Here is a 15889-nt window from a genome sequence, read left to right on the forward strand (position 1 = left end):
GCCTCAACAGATTATGCTTTTCTGTGAAATTTTTGATGTTTGGGGCATTGACTTCATGGGTCCATTTCCAAATTCTAATGGTTATTTTTATATATTGTTAGCTGTAGATTACGTTTCTAAATGGGTGGAAGCAATTCCTACCCGCACTGATGATGCTAACACTATTGTTTCCTTTGTTAGAAACCATATTATTTGTCGCTTTGGATCACCGCGAGCAATCGTGAGCGATCAAGGCACCCATTTTTGTAACAGGAGACTAACAGGATTACTGAAGAAGCATGGGGTAATTCATAAAGTAGCAACAGCCTACCATCCCCAGAATAATAGGCAAGCTAAGGTGTCTAACAGAGAGATAAAGCGTATATTGCAGAAGATAGTCAAACCTCATAGAAGAGACTGGAGCACCAGGCTACAAGATGCACTTTGGGCATACAGAACAGCATACAAGACACCCATTGGGATGAGTCCCTTCCACTTAGTTTATGGAAAAGCCTGTCATCTCCCAGTTGAAGTAGAACACAAAGCCTTTGGGCATTAAAGGAGTGCAACATGGGATTTGAAACAGCCGGAGCTGAAAGGAAGTTGCAACTGCAAGAATTAGAAAGCCTTCGCCTAGAAGCTTATGAGAACTCAAGGCTGTACAAGGAAAAAATAAAGGCTGTACATGATCAGCACATCAAGAGGAAAGAGTTCCAACCTAGGGACTTAGTCCTCCTTTACAAATCTAGACTGCGGCTCAAACCAGGCAAGTTGAGATCAAGATGGGAAGGTCCATATAGAGTAGAGAAGGCTGAGTCGTACGGAGTTTTTCACCTAAGTCATCCTTCAAGCTCTGAACTCATCAAAGTTAATGGACATCGTTTGAAGCTATATCATGGTGAGAAGGTGACAAAAAACAAGGAGTTAGAAATCTTTCTCTTAGAGGATCCACTCACAGCAGAAGACTGAGCTAGTAGAGCGTCCAACTTAAGGACGTTAAAGCAAAGTGCTAGGTGGGAGACAACCCACCATGGTATGATCGTTCCTTTCTTTATTCTTAGTTTTCGTTTTCAATAACTTTTCTCATTATTAGCATATTTAGTTTGCATCTGCATTTGCATATTTTTATAAAAAAAAAAAAACGGGCATACGACGCGACAGCGTCGCCGACGCGTCCACATCGCAGGAGAGTAAGAAAGCAAATAAATCGAACAGAGAGTCATGCGGGAGCATGGCTGGAGGAGTGCCTTTGGCACAAATCACCCCACACGACCGCGTCCGCGTCAATCACGCGGACGCGTGACCTGAAAATCGACGTAAGAAAGGGTGCACGACCGAAAGTTGTGCTAGAGTGGTGCTGGACTGGTGCTGAACGCACAAGCCTTACCACGTGGACGCATGGCTCACGCGTCTGCATCATATCCCTATAATGGCCACTCACGCGATCGCGTCGACCACGCGACCGCGTCACCCTGGAATTTGGCAATAATAAGTTTTGAACAGAGAGTTGTGCGAGCGCGAGGCTGCCCTCGCGCTAGTAGCACAAAACGAGTCACGCGTCCGCGTGACTGACACGATCGCATCGATTCATTTAACCGCCATCCGCACGAACGCGTACCCCACGCATCCGCGTCGCTTACGCCGCACAGCTTATCCTAATTTTCCAAATATCTTATCTTTCTCTTCCCTGAATCCTACTTTTTCTTTTCCCTCTTCATTATTTTCTTCCCCTTTCTTCCTCCTTCCTTCTTTCTCACTTTTTACTTTCTCTCTCTCACCACCATTATCAAGGTTTTTCTTTTCTTCATCCCTCCTTACTTTTCGATTCTTTTTTTTATTTTTATGTTTTCTTCTCCTTTTCTTTTTCTTTTTACTTGCATTATCCATGTTTTCCTTTTCTTTCTTTTTCTTTTAATTGGTGTTAGATATTTCGTAGGGTCATTATTATTCCTTATGGTTTGCTTGTGGATTGTTAAGGACTTGTTTGGCAATTATATATTAATTTTTTAGGGTTACTTGCATGTTCAATTTATTATTTTCATTATCTTTTTATCATGCCTGCTATGTGTTTGTGAAAACACCCGTATGGCATTGTGCACTATTTTTGAATTTCTTTTAATCTACCACTCTATATGCCTGTTTTTCACAACATCCTTTTTTATATTTTATTATTTAAATATAATTGTCATTATAAACAAATTATCAGTTTGAAAGGCTTGGTAATCTAACTTGGACATTGAATGCTTGATCTATGCTACTCATGCCTTTGCATGCATGCCAATAAACACCTAGCATTTAATTGTCCCCATATGCACTTGTTATATTTCCATTGATGATTTTCCACATGTAGTCATGACCATGTGTCAACATCATTCATCTTTTAATGTGCATTGATTACCACTTTTTCTGCCCCCCTTCCTTGCTCCAACCCTTGACACTTTAACATACTTTTCCTTTCTTTCTTTTAGGATGGCCACCAAGAAAGGCAAGGAGAAAGCTGCTCCCAAATCAACATCAAGGAGAGGAACAAAATGAGCATTAGTGGCAGAGCCATCTTCAACTGCAGTTAAACCCTCAACAAAAAGAATTAAGAGGATTATAAAGGTTGATGAAAAAGAGAAAGCTTTCCCAGCAAAGGACACTGCGCGATTTACCAATCGCTACTGTGAGCAGATGTTCCCCATCCTGGCAGAAAGGAGTTACAACAACGAATACCTTCATATCCTCCCAAACCATATTGCTGAATTTGTTGAGACACAAATTGCACGAAGACAATGGGGTTTCCTACAGAGACAGCCACGGCAAGTTAATCTTTCTTGGGTAGTCGAGTTCTACTCCAACTTCCACCTGCCGACCCTGCAGTCTATTTATGTCTGTCAGAAGCAAATCCCCATTATAGAAGAAGCCATTCAGCGTGCTTTAGATCTCCCCCTACTCCAGAAGGACTGGACGCATTTCAAGAGGCCACACTCAAAGTGCCAGATGTACCAATTTGATTGGGACGCTGTTCTCAGAGTTATCGCGCTACCTGGCAGCAGATGGATCTATGGATACCATCGTTTCCGTCCTAAGGGAATATCAGCTTCCGTACCGTTCTACTATGGTGCATCCTTACAGACCAGCCTCTGAACCTACCAAGACACATCCGGAGTGCTTTGGGACACGTACAAGTTGCGGGCAACTTACCTTTTCCCGCCTTGGTCTTAGATCTTGTCTCAGCAGCAGGAGTCTCCTACAGGACTGGGGACACCAAAGCCATGCTTCCATGAGATGATCAGTACATCCCTAACGAGAAATATATCAGACCTCCAGCAGCCACTACGAGCAAGCCTACTGAACCGGCTGAAGACATTCCTCCTTCAACACCACAAGCACCTACAGCAAACCAACTGCTCTATCAGATACTTGAAAGGTTGGATCGGCAGGAACACAAAGCAAAGCTAAGAGAGCGTCGTAACAAGCGTCAATTCACATACCTCAAGGAGCTACTTAAGGGAAAATACAGAGACTCAGACACCCTGGACTCTACTTCCTTTACCAGCACAGGGAGCCATGATGGTCCCGACTGTGGAGATACTGCTACCAGCCCACCCTTGTTCCTGATAGATGGTACCGAGGTCGGTGCAAAGCCTTAAGTGTGGGGAGGTCGGTCAATACCTGACTTCCGAAGGTAATTTCTCTTCCCTAACACCAATAAATTAGGATATTTAGTTAGTTTTTCTTTTGTAGAATAGGATAAATTACATAGTAATAGGTTAGTTGCATGCATGTTCTACTTGATTGAAAAGATAATAAGTTTCTTCTAAGACCCTATTTTTATAACAAAATTTCACTAATTTTAATCAAAACTTTTGTGTTAAATCTGCTTGAAGTTGTATTTGGAACATGGTTTTTGAGCTAAAGAACACACAACCTGTGAGATTTGAGCCTTTATACATGGTTACATTATTTAACCATAATTATTTTATTCCTGTGTGTTTACTTCTCTATGATTATAATCTATACTTTGTTTCATCCTATATGTCCAATGTTCAATATATCTATATGCTTGCATAAGATTGAGGCCATTATTTATTTATCTCACTTATCCAAATTAAGCCTACCCCTTAAGTTACCTTTGTTAGCCACTTTGAGCTTTTAAATCCCATTTGTTCTTCATTTTACCACATTACTAGCCTTAAGCGGAAAAACAATTATATATCCCAATTGAATCTTTGGTTAGCTTAAGATAAGATGGTGTGTCAATTAAGTATGGGAAAATTGTGGGAACAAGAGATAATAAGGGAATGTGTCATGATAATATAATGGGAATTTGGGTACCTACTCATGTAAAACTATAAAAAAAAATTAAAAATCTATGTGCATTGATAAACTACGTTTATATTTATGTTAAAAAAAATCCAAAAATATTCAATAATTAAACAAGGGGACAAAATTACACCAATGTTAAGTTAAGAATTCAAAGATCAATGCATGTATGATAAAATTAAAATAAAAGTTGATACATGAGTAAGGAATGTGAAAAGAAAATTTTGGGTAGCTAAGTGTGAAATTTAAGCTATAAAGAATATGTATATAGGTGTTAGGTGAAAGCTTGGGTTAATTAAAGATTCAATTAATAAGCTTACTTAGTCATATATGTATCCTTACCCTTACCTTGGCCCCATTACAACCTTGAAAAGACCTCATGATGTTTGCATTGGTATATTAAATGTTGTTGATTGGTTAGGTGAAGAACAAAAATTAGAAAGCATGATTAGAGAAGGATAGAGTGATTACCCTATACACTAGAGAGACTAGAGTGTACATACATCATCAGTGAGGGTTCAATGCTTAAATTCTATGTTCCCTGCTTTCATGAGCTACCTTCTTGCATTTTTATCTGTTCTTACAGTATAAGAATTGAATTAGTGGAATTTGATTTGTGATTGTCTTGAAGAGCTTAATTACTTTTGACCAAGTGGACAAGAATCATATAGTTGCATTCACATGTATAGGTTGCATTGCATTGCATGAGTTTTACATGTTCCTACTCATTTATTTTATCTCCTTCAACTAAGCATGAGGACATGCTAATGACTAAGTGCGGGGAGGTTGATAAACCACTATTTTATGGTTTATATTGTGCTTTATTGTGCAGTTTTATCAAATCTTTACCCACTTATTCATATGATTAGCATGCATTTATAATTCCTTCCTAAAAATACTTCATGGTTGAAAACTTGCTTCCTAGAGACTTTTAATTATGTATTTTTAACTCTCCTTTATTCCATTCGATGCCGTGATCTGTGTGTTAAGTGTTTCAGGCTTTATAGGGCATGAATGACTCGGAGATTGGAAAGGAAGCTTGCAAAAATGGAAGGAGCACAATAAAATTGAGGAGATGACTAGCGAGAAGTGACGCGGAGGCATGGCTCACGCGACCGCGCGACATAGAGGAAATTGCAGTGACGCGGATGCATGGCTCACGCGACCGCGCGGATTGGAAACTGCACAAGTGATGCGAAGGTGTGGACGACGCGCACGCGTGGCAAGGCAAAACGCCGGATGACGCGAACGCCTGGATGACGCGATCGAGTGACATGCGCAATCTGCAGAATCTGCAGAATTTGCTGGGGGCAATTTTGGGCCCTGTTTTGACCCAGTTTTGGCCCAGAAAAGCATATTAGAGTCGGGGAACATGCAGAGACCAAAAGACAACATTCATTCCGCATAATTTTAGTTTTAGATATGATTTTACTCCTCCTCTAGGTTTTCTCTCTAAACATTTATAGTTCTTAGGAATTCGTTTTTATTGCTTTTTGGATTGGGATGTTGAGAATAGTCATTACCTCCGCCAATACTTCATTATTCTAGTTTGTTTTCTTTACTTGTCTCTTACTCTTCCATGTCTTCAATTTATTCAGAATTACTATTGGATTATTTTTAGAATTTATCAATACAAGAACTATTTTTATTTTTAATTGATCTTTTGATCATTATTTATCATGTCTTTCTTTATTTCCCTTTCTTATGTTATGAAGTTTACATTCATAATGAGCGAGTAGTTCCATAACTTGATTGGGAGTTGATTGAAAGGAGGACCTTGAGTTGGAATACTCAAGAGAAAAATTGTAATTGGGTTTATTGTTGGATTGTCCTCTAGTCACTGACACTAATCCTTTCCAAGGGAGAGGATTGGAACTTGTGAATAGAAATAGCTTTCCAACTTGCTTGACTTTTCTCTACCTAGTAAGGGATAACTAAGCAGAACAACCTTCAATCATCAATTAATCTTGAGAGTACTCCAACAAGAATAGGGCTTCCAACTAATCTACTCCCGGTCAAGGTCTTTAATTGAAATTACATAAATTCCCTGATTTAATTTCCTGTTTATCAACTCAAACCATTTTTGAAAACATCTGATTAATAAAATAGCACATCTTTCTGCAACTCGTTGGGAGACGACCTGGGATTCATACTCCCAGTATTTTAATTTTAATTTTGTGACAACCCTTCTAAATTGATAAGCGGATTTTCGGTTGGTTAAGAACTGTACTTGTAACGTATCTCTTATAACAATTTCTTAACTCGCCAATTTCTGCCATGTCACACTCTCTCTTGGGGTTTTCTTCTGTATTACTTGGGAGAGTACTGGGAGGAGTTTCAGTAATCTTCTTACTCAACTGACCCACCTGTGCCTCCAAATTTCTAATGGAGGACCTTGTTTCATTCATGAAACTTAGTGTGGTCTTGGATAGATCAGAGACTATCGTTGCTAGGCCAGAATGGCTCTGTTCAGAATACTCTGTCTGTTGCTAAGAAGATGATGAAAAAGGCTTGTTATTGCTAAACTTATTTCTTCCACCATTATTGTTGAAGCATTGTTGAGGCTTTTGTGGATCCTTCCATGAGAAATTTGGATGATTTCTCCATGAAGGATTATAGGTGTTTCCATAGGGTTCTCCCATGTAATTCACCTCTGCCATTGCAAGGTTCTTAAGATCATAAGCTTCTTCTTCGGAAGATGCTTCCTTAGTACTGTTGGATGCAGCTTGCAATCCATTCAGACTCTGAGAAATCATATTGACTTTGCTGAGTCAATATTTTGTTCTGAGCCAATATGGCATTTCAAGAACTCCCTTCTTCTGAGGCGTCCCATTGTTCACAGGATTCCTCTCAGAGGTGTACATGAACTGGTTATTTGCAACCATTTTAATGAGTTCCTGAGCCTCTACAGGGGTTTTCAGATGAAGAGATTCTCCTGCAGAATGGTCCAATGACATTTTTGACAACTCAGACAGACCATCATAGAATATACTTATGATGCTCCATTATGGAAGCATGTCAGTAGGACACCTTTTGATCAGTTGCTTATATCTTTCCCAAGCTTCATAGAGGGACTCACCTTCCTTTTGTCTGAAGGTTTAGATTTCCACTCTAAGCTTGCTCATCTTTTGAGGTGGAAAGAATTTGGCCAGGAAAGCACTGACCAGCTTATCCCAAGAGTTCAGGCTTTCCTTAGGTTGTGAATCCAACCATGTTCTAGCTCTGTCTCTTACAGCAAAAGGGAAAAGCGTAAGCTTGTAGACCTCGGGATCAACTCCATTGGTCTTGACAGTTTCACAGATTTACAAGAATTCAACTAAAAACTGATGAAGATCTTCCATTGGAAGTCCATGAAACTTGCAATTCTCCTGTATTAGAGAAACTAATTGAGGCTTAAGCTCAAAGTTGTTTGCTCCAATTGCAGGAATTGAGATGCTTCTTCCATAGAAGTTAGAAGAGGGTGCAATAAAGTCACCAAGCATCTTCCTTGCATCTCCACCATTGTTATTAGGTTCGGCCATGTCTCCTTCTTTTTCGAAAATTTCTGTCAGGTCCTCTCCAGAGAGTTGTGCCTTAGCTTCCCTTAGCTTCCTCTTCAGAGTCCTTTCGGGTTCAGGGTCAGCTTCAACAAGAATGTTCTCATCCTTGTTCCTGCTCATATAAAAAAGAAGAGAACAGAAAAGAAAATATAGAATCCTCTATGTCACAGTATAGAGATTCCTTATGTGAGTATAAGAAAAGAAGAATAGAAGAAGGAGAAGATAACAATTCGAATACAGAGGAGAAGAGTGGGTTCGAATTTTTGAGTGGAGGAGGGGTGTTAGTAGATAAATAAATAAATAGAAAGAGATGAGAGGGGGAAGAATTTGAAAATAATTAAAAAGAAAAAAAATATTTTTTTATTTTAAATATTAATTAGAATTCGAAAATTAAGAAGGAAAATGAAATTAAATTGAAATTTAAAACAATTAGTTAATGAAAAGAAATTTTTGAAAAAGAGGTTAGTGATTTTTGAAAATAAGAGAGAGAAAAGTAGTGAGGTGGTTTTGAAAAAGATAAGAAATAGTAAAACAAACAAAAAGTCAAGTAGTTACTCGAAAAAGATTTGAAAATCAATTTTGAAAAGATAAGAAGTTAGAAAAGATTTTGAAATTGATTTTGAAAAAAATATGATTGAAAATCATTTTGAAAAGGATTTGAAAAGGAAATTAAAAAGATTTGATTTTTGAAATTAAAGTTGATTACTTGACTAACAAGAAACTAAAAAGATATGATCTAGAGTTTAAAGATTGAACCTTTCTTAATAGGCAAGTAACAAACTTAAAAATTTTTGAATCAATCACATTAATTGTTAGTAAAGATTTTAAAATTATGAAATAAAATTAAAAAGAAGATTTTGAAAATCATTTTTAAAATTTTCGAAAATCATAAAAGAAAAATGAAAAAGATTTGATTTTTGACTTTGAAAAAGTTTTGAAAGGATAGGATTTTTTTTAAAAAAAATGAAAATTTGACTTGACTCATAAGAAACAATTAAATTTTAAAACTTTATAACTAAACCAGTTCAAATTTTCGAAATTTATGAGAAGAATAAAGGAAAGATATATATATTTTTTTATTTTTGAATTTTTAAGAAGAGAGAGAAAAACAACAAAAAGACTCAAAACATGAAAATTATGAATCAAAACACACAATGCATGCAAGAACACTTTGAATGTCAAGATGAATACCAAGAACACTTTGAAGATCATGATGAACATCAAGAACATATTTTTGAAAATTTATAAGAAAAGACACACATGCAAGACACCAAACTTAGAAATTTTCAATGTCTAGACACTAACAAATTGAAAATGCATATGAAAAACAAGAAAAGACACAAAACATGAAAATGCACAGATCAAACAAAGATAATCATCAAGAACAACTTGAAAATTATGAAGGACACATGCATGAATTTTCGAAAATTTTTAGGAAATTAAAAAGATGCAATTGACACCAAACTTAAAAATTGACACTAGACTCAAACAAGAAACACAATTATTATTTCGGTTTTATGATTTTATTAATTTTTTTTGTATTTTTCGAAAATTATTTGGAAAAAGAAAAATAAGGATTTCAAAATTTTTAATGAGAATTCCAGGAATCATGAAATGTTAGTCTAAAGCTCCAGTCCAGGAATTAGACATGGCTTACTAGCCAGCCAAGCTTTCAGTGAAAGCTCCGGTCCAAAACACTAAACATGGCCAAGGGCCAGCCAAGCTTTAGCATACAAATCAGGCATACAACAGCTGAATTGATGAAAATCAAAAAGCTCTTGTGATGATGAGTTGAAACCTCGGTCCAAAAGGTTAGACATGGCTTCACAGCCAGCCAGACTTCAACAGATCATCATGAAACTCTAGAATCCGTTCTTAAAAATTCTGAAGAACTAAATAAAATTTTTTTTCGAAAAAAAGCTTAAAAATAAAATAAAATTACCTAATCTGAGCAACAAGATGAACCGTTAGTTGTCCAAACTCGAACAATCTCCGGCAACGGCGGCAAAAACTTGGTGCACGAAATTGTGATCTCAATGGTGCCAAAAACTTGATACGCACTATCATAATCTCAATTCTTGTTCACAACTTCGCACAACTAACCAGCAAGTGCACCTGGTCGTCCAAGTAATAAACCTTACGTGAGTAAGGGTCGATCCCACGGAGATTGTCGGCTTGAAGCAAGCTATGGTCATCTTGTAAATCTCAGTCAGGCGGATTCAAATGGTTATAAGGTTTTAATAATTAAAATATAAATAAAATATAAAATAGGATAGAGATACTTATGCAATTCATTGGTAAGAATTTCAGATAAGCGTATGGAGATGCTTTGTTCCTTCTGAATCTCTGCTTTCCTACTGCCTTCATCCAATCATTCATACTCCTTTCCATGGCAAGCTGTATGTTGGGCATCACTGTTGTCAATGGCTACTTCCCGTCCTCTCAGTGAAAATGGTCCAAATGCGCTGTCACCGCACGGCTAATCATCTGTCGGTTCTCGATCATGTTGGAATAGGATCCATTGTTCCTTTTGCGTCTGTCACTACGCCCAACACTCGCGAGTTTGAAGCTCGTCACAGTCATCCCTTCCCATATCCTACTCGGAATACCACAGACAAGGTTTAGACTTTCCGGATCTCAGGAATGGCCGCCAATAATTCTAGCTTATACCACGAAGACTCCGATCTTTCGGAATAGAGGCTAAGAGATAAACGCTCAATCCAAGGTAGAACGGAAGTGGTTGTCAGGCAGGCGTTCATAGGTTGAGAATATTGATGAATGTCACAGATCATCATATTCATCAAGTTGAGGTGCAAGCGAATATCTTAGAATAGGAATAAGCTTAGATTGAATAAGAAAACAATAGTACTTTGCATTAATTCATGAGGAACAATAGAGCTCCACACCTTAATCTATGGGGTGTAGAAACTCTACTATTGAAAATACATAATTGATGGAGGTCCAGGCATGGCCGAATGGCCAGCCCCCTAAACGTGATCTCTGAACATAAAATTATTCAAAGACTAACCAGAGATATAAAATAAATTACTAAAAGTAGTTTTTATACTAAACTAGTAGCTAGGGTTACATAAGATAAGTAAATGATGTAGAAATCCACTTCTGGACCCACTCGGTGTGTGCTTGGGATGAGCATTGAGCTTTCATGTATAGAAACTCTTTTTTGGAGTTAAATGCCAGGTTGTAGCCTGCTTCTGGCATTTAACTCTGATTTGCAACCTGTTTTTAGCGTTTAACTCCAGAATAGGGCAGGAAGTTGGCGTTTCAACGCCAGTTTGCGTCATCAAAACTCGGGCAAAGTATGAACTATTATATATTGCTGGAAAGCTCTGGATGTCTACTTTCTAACGCAATTACGAGCGCGCCAATTGAGTTTCTGTAGCTCCAAAAAATTCATTTCGAGTGCAGGGAGGTCAGAATCCAACAGCATATGCAGTCCTTTTTCAGCTTCTGAATCAGATTTTTGCTCAAGTCCCTCAATTTCAGCCAGAAATTACCTGAAATCACAGAAAAACACACAAACTCATAGTAAAGTCCAAAAATGTGATTTTTATTTAAAAACTAACAAAAATATACAAAAAACTAACTAAATCATATTAAAAACTATGTAAAAACAATGCCAAAAAGCGTATAAATTATTCGCTCATGAGTTGTCAATCCTGACCTCTTCGCACTTAATCGATCATAACTTGAGCTACAGAGGTCCAAATGAGGCGGTTTTAGTTGCGTTGAAAAGCTAACATCCGGGGCTTCAAATTGATATGCAATTTGACATGTTTTCCAGGATGTTTGGTGATGCGTACGCGTCGTTCCACGCGCACGCATCGCAGGATCAGCATGGGTCATTTTAAGCAACTCGTGGCCAGCGATTTCTAGCTCATTTTAGTTCCAATCCAACTCATTTTTGATGCTATTGAACCCAAGGATTGAAGGGGGATGAAAAAAGGAGAGTTAGTTGGAGTTTTCATCATGTTTTAGGTTAGAATTCTAGAGAGAGAAGCTCTCTCTTCTCTCTAAAATTTAGGTTAGAATTAGTGTAGATTTTCTTAAATCTAGTTTTAATTGTTGTTTCCATTTACTTTTCCTTTCAATTCTTTGTTGCTACATCTTTGCTCTCTTAGTTCTTCTTGTTAATTTCTTCTATTTTGCTACTTTCATGTCTATGAGCACTTTGTTGATTTTAATTTCCTTTAATGCAATTTCGTATTCTATGTTCCTTTATTATTTAATTTCTTTGTTATTGTTATTTCCTTGCAATTGGTAGTTGGTGCACGAAATTGTGATTACACTTTTCACAACTCCGCACAACTAACCAGCAAGTGCACTGGGTCGTCCAAGTAATACCTTATGTGAGTAAGGGTCGATCCCACGGAGATTGTCGGTTTGAAGCAAGCTATGGTTATTTTGTAAATCTTAGTCAGGAGATTAATGATAAGAGTGATGAGAAACAGGCTGAGGTTCCGGAGATGCTCTGTCCGCTGAATCTCTGCTTTTCTATTGCTTTCTTCTCCAAACACGCATGACTTCCTTCAATGGAAAGCTTTATGATCCTCTCGGATGAAAAATACCAGGTACGATCTCTACACGGCTAATCAATTGTCGGATTTCTCATCTCGGATGAAAAATACCATGTATAGCTACCGCACGGCTAATCATCTGTCGGTTCCCACTAGCATCGGAATAAAACCCTTGTCCTTTTGCACACTGTCACTGCGCCCAACATTCGCAGGTTTGAAGCTCTTTACAGTCATTCCTTCTCGGATCCTACTCGGAATACCACAGACAAGGTTTAGACTTTCCGGATCCCAGGAATGCTGCCCATGATTCTAGCCTATACCACGAAGATACTAATCTCACGGACTCGGTCCGTGTATTAGATATCCAAGAGATATGCACTCAAGCTGTCGCCCAATGACTACGTTGTGCTTAGATAGAACGGGAATGGTTGTCAGGCACGCATTCATAGAATTGAAAATAATGATGAGTGTCACAGATCATCACATTCTCTATATTGAAGTACAAATGAGTATCTTAGAATAGAATCAAGCGTGATTGGATAGAAAATAGTAGTAATTACATTAATCCATTGAAACACAGCAGAGCTCCTCACCCCTACCTATGGGGTTTAGAGGCTCATACTGTAGAAGATACAATACGAAGTGTAAAAAAGTTATAAGGTACAAAGTGAATCTCTAAAAATAATTTTTATACTAAACTAGTAACTTAGGTTTACAGAAAATGAGTAACTAAGTGTAGATAGTGCAGAAATCCACTTCCGGGACCCACTTGGTGTGTGCTTGGGCTAAGCATTGAAGCTTTCACGTGCATAGGCTGTTCTTGGAGTTAAACGCCACCATTGGTGCCAGTTTGGGCGTTTAACTCCAATTCTGGTGCTAGTTTGGGCATTTTACGCCAAGATGTTTTAGGCTGGCTTTGGACGCCAGTTTGGACCATCAAATCTCAGGCAAAGTATGGGCCTCTGTAGCTACAGAAATTCCACTTCGAGTGCAGGAGGGTCAGAATCCAACAACATCTGTAGTCCATTTTCAGCTTCTGAATCAGATTTTTGCTCAGGTCCCTCAATTTTAGCCAGAAATTACCTGAAATCACAGAAAAATACACAAACTCATAGTAAAGTCCAGAAATGTGATTTTTGCATTAAAACTAATAAAGATATAATAAAAAGTAACTAAAACATATTAAAAGCTATGTAAAAACAATGCCAAAAAGGGTATAAATTATCCGCTCATCACAATACCAAACTTAAATTGTTGCTTGTCCCCAAGCAACTAAAAACAAAATAGGATAAAAAGAAGAAAAAATACAATAAATTCCAAATTTATCAATGAACTTAGTTCCAATTAGATGAGCGGGACTTGTAGCCTTTTTGCTTTTAAACAGTTTTGGCATCTCACTTTATCCTTTGAAGTTCAGAATGATTGGCATCCATAGGAACTCAGAATTCAGATAGTGTTATTGATTCTCTTAGTTCAGTATGTTGATTCTTGAACACAGCTACTTTATGAGTCTTGGCCGTGACCCTAAGCATTTTGTTTTCCAGTATTACCACTGGATACATAAATGCCACAGACACATAACTGGGTGAACCTTTTCAGATTGTGACTCAGCTTTGCTAGAGTCCCCAGTTAGAGGTGCCCAGAGCTCTTAAGCACACTTTTTTTGCTTTGGACCACAACTTTAACCGCTCAGTCTCAAGCTTTTCACTTGACACCTTCACGTCACAAGCACATGGTTAGGGACAGTTTGATTTAGCCGCTTAGACCAGGATTTTATTCCTGTGGGCCCTCCTATCTATTAATACTAAAAGCCTTGGATCCTTTTTTTCCTTTGCCTTTTGGTTTAAAGGGTTATTGGCTTTTTCTGCTTGCTTTTTCTTTTTCTTTTTCTCTTTTTTTTCTTTTTTTTCGACATTTTTTTCGCAAGCTTTGCTTTTCACTGCTTTTCTTGCTTCAAGAATCAATTATATGATTTTTCAGATTATCAATAACATTTCTATTTTTTATTATTCTTTCAAGAGCCAACAAATTTAACATTCATAAACAACAAATTCAAAAATATGCACTGTTCAAGCATTCATCCAGAAAACAAAAAGTATTGCCACCACATCAAAATAATTAAAGTAATTTCAAGATAAATTTTGAAATCCATGTACTTCTTTTTCTTTTGCAAATAAAAATATTATTCAATTAAGAAAGGTGAGGGATTCATAGAATCATTCATAGCCTTAAGACATAGACTCTAAACTTTATTGATCATGGAATAAAAACAAGACATAAAATAAACATAAAAGCAGACAAATAATAATAAAAGAAAGGAAATTAAAAATATAAAAATAAATGACTCTAATACTAATGCTTATGTAAATCTTAAAATAGGTTTATAGTAATAAAAGTTATCACAGAGTTAGGACTCAACAACCTTGATTTTGAGGGGTAGGTGCTCCTTCAATCTGTGGGACATCCAACTCTTCAAGGGACAGCTTCTAGCGCTTTAGCTCCTGTATTTCATGCCCTTGTGATAAACCCCAATTTTGTGGTTTATCTTGTGCTTAATTTGGGAAATTTTATCACCTTTTATCACATTTATTTAATGAAATAGTATGGTTTTGTAATTCTCCCTCGATTTGTGATTAAGTGTAAAAACATGCTTTTTAGGCCCTTAAATTGGTGATTTTAATTCACTTTAATTCCATTCGATGCCTTGATGTGTTTGTTAAGTGATTTCAGGTTCATAAGGCAAACATTGGATGGAAGAAGTGAGGAGAAAAGCATGCAAAGTGGGAGAACCCATGAAGAAATGAAGGAACCGCAAAGCTGTCAAGCCTGACCTCTTCAAACTCAATCGACCATAACTTGAGCTACAGAGGTCCAAATGAAGCGGTTTCAATTGCGTTGGAAAGCTAACATCCGGGGCTTCAAAATAATATAAAATTTGCCATAGTTTCCTGATGTCTAGGGATGCGCACGCGCACTGTACACGTGCACGCCGATTGGTGCACGTGATTTACTAAAAGCAACTCGTGGCCAGCGAATTATAGAGCATTTTGGGCCCAATCCAACTCATTTCTAATGCTATTTCATGCAGAATTCAAGCTTGGGCAAAGGAGGGAGCAATTGTTTGAAGTTTTTGCATCATGTAGCTTAGTTTCTAGAGAGAGAAGCTCCATCTTCTCTCTAGAATTAGGGTTCCTAGGATTAATTGCATCATAGATCCATGTTTAATTCCTTGCTTTCATCTTGCTTCTTCTACATTTTCTTGATCTAGTGATGTAATCTTCTTGTTCCCTCTTGTTAATTTTCCTTTTCATGCCTCTTTGTTTAGGATTGATGAACACTTGTTGGATTTGGATTTTCTATTAATGTAATTGATGTTTGATGTCTTTTATTATGAATTTGAGTTGTTGATCTTGTCTCCTTGTAATTTGTAGTTGGTAGATTTTACTATTTCTTGTCATTTATAATGCTTTCCTTTTATACCTTCCAAGTGTTTGACAAAATGCTTGGTTGGATGTAAGAGTAGATTTT

The 15889-nt window shown here is 37.3% G+C and overlaps 1 non-coding gene across 1 annotated transcript; it reads left to right on the forward strand.

Annotated features, from left to right (window-relative positions):
- Positions 1–7298: 7298 nt before the first annotated feature.
- Positions 7299–7406, forward strand: LOC112752893 (small nucleolar RNA R71). Its single transcript, XR_003177302.1, has one exon. It is a non-coding gene; the product is annotated as a small nucleolar RNA R71 (small nucleolar RNA).
- The last annotated feature ends 8483 nt before the right edge of the window (positions 7407–15889 follow it).

Source organism: Arachis hypogaea, chromosome 15 (assembly GCF_003086295.3).
Source record: "Arachis hypogaea cultivar Tifrunner chromosome 15, arahy.Tifrunner.gnm2.J5K5, whole genome shotgun sequence".
NCBI classification, from domain to species: Eukaryota; Viridiplantae; Streptophyta; class Magnoliopsida; order Fabales; family Fabaceae; genus Arachis; species Arachis hypogaea.